Raw genomic sequence first — 5,302 nt, 5'->3', positions numbered from 1 at the left:
CTAATATACACAGCACAATAGGGTGCACAAATTATACGGGATCACCACGAGAGACTTGGTATTCCGCCATTTTAGCGTATATGTAGGAACCTATTTGCATGTAGGACCCAACGTAGGTCCCGCAATCAAATAGGATCCTGTTTATATGTAGGATCGCATTTGCATGTAGGTCCCACAACCAAATAGTATCCTGTTTATATGTAGGATCGCATTTGCATGTAGGACCCACAATTAAACAGGATCCTATTTGTATGTAGGTTCCTTCATCATGTAGGACCTGGTGTCATAATACCATATGGAGTCAAGTAGGAATTTCCAACAGGGTTATTAGATGTAGCAGTCGTGTCGTGTGTGCTGAGCTCATTTTGCTGCCGATGACTAAGAAGATGCCGTAGAAGGCGAATTGCGAAGACGTCCGAAGGAAACTGTCGTTCAGTAACCAGTGATTTTGCTTCACCGAGGTGACGAGTTCAACACAACGTCTTAGGTATGTACAGGCGTCACACATGTATAAATTATAATATAGCGACGACGTATTCCATTTAACTTATGTTATCCTACTTGTCCCGTGCTCAACATTGTCAACATCAACAAATTTAATTTTAGGGGCCTTCCAGTGTTGAAGTGGCGCAAAACTGTTTCGTGTGTGTGTGTGATCCAGGCACTGACATGACAGAAATAGCTGAAAACAGGTATGCAAAGTCCACAGATGGAAGCACTAGATTTGTTACGTGTTCCAGACTTTGTGACATTTTTTTTAGTCTTTGGACAGGTGCAGAACATTCGTATGACGTCAACAAGGGGAGAAGAAACTGGTGAGAACTACCAGCTTGTTTGAAGGGTACAAGAATACTTCCTGTTGAGATGTAGTTGTGACTTTATGACTAAGGAACGCTAATTAATTTTCTAGAGATGCATCCTCTACACTTGAATGCCCAGTGAAACAGCAAACGTTCGTTGTCTTTGAAGTCCCACTACTGGAATTGTTGAATGTGTGTCAGAGCTGCAGTGAGCCATGCAAGGTTACCACATCATATTGGTGCTAAATTTGCAGAGTTCCCCTATCTCGGACGCAACTGTCATTTCTCTTTATTGCTCTTCCGATCCTACCTTCTCAGAGATTAATGTGGTTCACCATACACTGCATGGGTACTGCCTTTCTCTATACTCATGCTTTCGGTTTCTTGTTCTGTTGAATAAATCTTCACTTGAGTTTGAGAGCCATCACGCTGTCTACTGTGTTTGCCCCTCGTCTATATTGATGTGCTGTAACGGTATAGCACATCGACATGCCAACAGCCTACCAAACAACCTTGTTTAGTCCTACTTTTGGATGGAAACTACACGATGTGGTAACATCTACATATATAAAGTTTTAATCGACGGAGATTTGCTGTTTTTGTACAACCTTCATTGTACATTTCTTTTGTCTCACTTAGCATGCCTGAAGAAATGTTCTGATCTTCATCAAGATGACAGGTCATTGTTCGATCTGCAGCATTATTGTTCCTGTAATCTTTTCACCAACAGAGAATACAAAAGTGAACAAATGGTAAAATATAACTAGCTTGTTAAATTCAAAAGGGAAAGACGAAACTGTTTATATGTCTCTTGTTTATTTTGTTGCAGGCTTTACAACTCCAACTACAAGTACGTCAAAACATCAGAGGGCAGGAAGTCCTACTCTGTTTCCTAAATCTCTGGACAATAAAAAAGAAAGATATAGTTTGAGTTGCGACAATATGTTGCTTCTGCTCTTATATTATATTTCAATTAAATGTTATGATGCATTTGTAGTGTACACTGAAGCCAGTTTCATTTTGCCGGGCTGTCAAAAGTACTTTACAAAAGTACATCTCAATTACAGTGACAGAGAACTTATGCAATAAATTATTTAGCCATTTTGGAGTACATCAACGGTTGATAATACTTGAAGTCAGCCCTCAAGTCCTTCTTTACAAATGTTAGTTGGTGACATCTAATGGGTGACGTGATAATGAATGAGTTACAAGTACTACTCCGTTTAGCAAAACAGAGTTAATTAAGTGTTAGATCCCAATCTTGGTTCAATTATTAGTTGACATTTGGAAACGTGGTCACTAAGAAGTATACTAAAAGGTTATGAACACAGTTCAAGTGAATGACACTGATGAAAATTATCTTACTTACTCCTCACATGAGACTCAATAGAGACATGAGTATAACCTACAAATACATCTATGCCCACAGGTTACTTAACCCTCCAGGAACAAACTAGTAATTATAATATGCTGTTCCTGAAGAAATAAAGGTTTTCCGTTCAAGTAGCGCGTAAAGACCGCACAGCGCTGCCGTGTATGTTGCCATGCTCTTCGGTTTCTCGGATGTATGTAAAAGACACTTGCAGTACTTCGGTATCAAGGCACAGTATTTCGAAATATTCGTTAGTTCTGATGCAATCGTCTGTCTGCTTTTCACACGCATTCTCTACCCCTCGGCAACAAAAACCGTAGTATCCATCCGTAGTATCCGTCGGTTTGCATTTCACACATGAACCCCTGCACGACGAAAAAACAGCGCTTGTTTCGGCTTACACAAGTGCTTCTCCCTGATACATGGTAATTTCACAAAGCATGTTCACGGCACGGTGAGCTACTGCTGAGGATGAATGTGACTCTGATTAATCTCTGGACGAGGAATCTTCTGCTGCGAAGAACACACTTTCCAGCACGCTAACGCACGAACAACAGTTCTGTGTGAGCGACAGTCTCACAGGCTCGACATTCTCGAAGTAGAAAGTGGTCACAAATGCCCACTGCCATTTTCGTTTTCGCCGGATAAGCGCCCGGAAGTGCGCGTATTACATGCGTCCTCGACAGATGGCGCAGGGTCATGCAATTGTTGACAGACTGCTGGGTTTCCTACTAGGTCCCTGGACATGCAATTATGGAAAATTCGATTACAGAAAAACTACAGCGATTTCAGCGGAGTTCTTTGATATTTGAACTTTTGAAGGTTCAAGCTTTTCGCTGAACATAAAGTTTCGATAGGTTTATATTCACTTTTCGGTCCCTTTAAAGGACACCTCACAAACATCAAATCAAAGTCCCCCGTCGGCACCGCTAAACTGCATGTGGGAGGGGCGCCACCCCTTCCATCTTATCTTGTGTAATTATTAGCCATGCCATCGATATGCGGGGCTTTTTGGCTGTGTGGTTTGGCATGAGAATAAAGGTCACTTGTGTTCTGGTTATCAGACGAGCTAGATGGTTCTTTTGAGCGCCCAGCACGACAATGTGTACAGCTCTCCAAGATGAAAGTTGCAAGACAATAAAGAGGACATGGGACATAGCATCTAACATAGCTGAGAGGAAGAGGTGCGACCAAGGAGGCCTTAGACGCTTACCTGTAGAGGGGCCAACAATGGGAAACAGGAGCCCGAGGCCTGAACACATGGAGCCTAAAGGCACTGTATTCCCGGAAGCCAGGACCCAGGAGATCTCATGGAGGCTCAGAGGCTGCAAGATTAAAATTAGGATGACCATACAGCTCTCCAAAGTGAAAGTTACATGACAAGAAAGAGGCTATGGGAGATAAGATTTGAACGCAATTGCAAGGAAGAGGTGCAAGGCAGGGGGCCCTAGAGGGTTACCTGTGGAGGGGTAAGCCCACAGGAAACAGGGCCAGGGAGAAGTCTGAGGCCACCCGACTCCCTGGAGCCAGGACCAGAGGTGGGCACCCTCACGAGGGCATACGAGGGTGAGGGTTTCCTCACCCTCACCTCATCCTTACCTTTTGATATTTGAGGTGAGGTGAGGAAAATCTTTAAAAACAATTTTGAGGCGAGGTGAGGTGAGGAAAACCTTTTTTAAAATTTTTGATGTGAGGTGAGGTGAGGAAAATTTTCAAAAAAATTGAGGTGAGGTGAGGTGAGGAAAACTTTATGAACGCGCACTTTATGAAAACTTTCCGCGAGTACACGGGATATCTTTCCTTCTTTTTGCAGCTTCTGTCACTCACTTGGGCGGGGACTGTCCCCCTCTCTCGCCGGTGATACGCGCAACTTTTACGGGTATATCAATCGTTCCACGAAGCGTTTTCTGTGATTGATTAGGCCAAATCTGCCAGCAAAAAAAAACGACTAAGAAATTTCACGAGTTCATTGGCAGTCACTCAAAGCCAACAAGACTTTAATGATGAAGATTTTTCAATCCCTGCGAACGTCACATCGAATACACAAATTGCTTGAAAAATTGAGGTGAGGTGAGGAAAATTTCGAACAAAATTTTTCAGGTGAGGTGAGGTGCGGAAAAGTCTCAAACACTCCTTTGAGGTGAGGTGAGGAAAATTTTTCGAAAACGTTTTGAGGTGAGGTGAGGTGAGGAAAATTATTTTTCTCCCAGAAAATTGAGGTGAGGGCGAGGCTCGTGAGGACAAACGCCCACCTCTGGCCAGGACTGAGGGGCTACCATGAAGGAGCTGGAGCTCGAGGTCTGCAACATTAAAATTATGATAAAAAATACAGCTGAAATACAGTGAAAGCTACATGACAAAAAGAGGCTATGGCATACAGCATCCGAACGCAGCCGTGAGAAGGTGGTGTGACACAGGAGGCCATAGAAGTTCACATGTGGAGGGGCCGGCCACAGGAAACAGACCAATGTAAGAGCATGAAAGCTCCAGTCCCTGGGCGCAGGGCTGAGGGGGTATCATGGAACAGCTGGAGCTCGGAGGCTGGAAATTAAAATTAGGATGACACATACAGCTCGCCAATGTGAAAGTTACATAACCAGAAAGAGGCTAGGGAGGCACAATGCGAAGGCTGCCTCAAGGAAGAGGTGCACCATGGCGGGCCTTACAAGCTAATCTGTGGAGAGGCCAACCACGGGACACACACCAAGGGAGGAACCTTAGGTTGTCGGGCTCCTTGGTGTCAGAACAGAGGCATGGAGCAGCTGGAGCTCGGAGTCTGCAAGATTAAAATTAGGATCACACAAACCTCCCAGGTGAAAGTTGCATGACGAGAAAGAGGTTAGGATATATAACATTTGAACGCAGCTGCTAGGAAGAGTTGCGATGCAGGAGGCTTTAGAAGCTAACCTGCAGAGTGGCCAGGCTCGGGGAACAGACCCAGGGAGTAGTCTGAGGGCATCGGACTGCCTGGACCCTGGACAGAGGGGTTCTCACGAAGATGCTGGACCTTGGAGGCTGCAAGATTAAAATTAGGATGACATATACAGATTGCCAAGGTGAGGTTTGCATGACAAAATGTAGGGCATGGGAGAATAGCATTCGAAGATAGCCGTGAGAAACAGGTACGATG

At 44.2% G+C, this 5,302-nt stretch overlaps 1 long non-coding RNA gene across 1 annotated transcript; it reads left to right on the top strand.

Annotated features, from left to right (window-relative positions):
• Positions 1–332: 332 nt before the first annotated feature.
• LOC135370567 (uncharacterized) lies at positions 333–825 on the top strand. The gene is made up of 3 exons (XR_010415380.1): positions 333–487; positions 607–692; positions 773–825. It is a non-coding gene; the product is annotated as an uncharacterized LOC135370567 (long non-coding RNA).
• Positions 826–5,302: the final 4,477 nt, after the last annotated feature.

The sequence above is a fragment of the Ornithodoros turicata genome, chromosome 1 (genome assembly GCF_037126465.1).
Source record: "Ornithodoros turicata isolate Travis chromosome 1, ASM3712646v1, whole genome shotgun sequence".
Taxonomy (NCBI): domain Eukaryota; kingdom Metazoa; phylum Arthropoda; class Arachnida; order Ixodida; family Argasidae; genus Ornithodoros; species Ornithodoros turicata.
The sequence above is the reverse complement of the archived record's forward strand: the minus strand, read 5'-3'. Positions and strand labels throughout refer to the sequence as shown.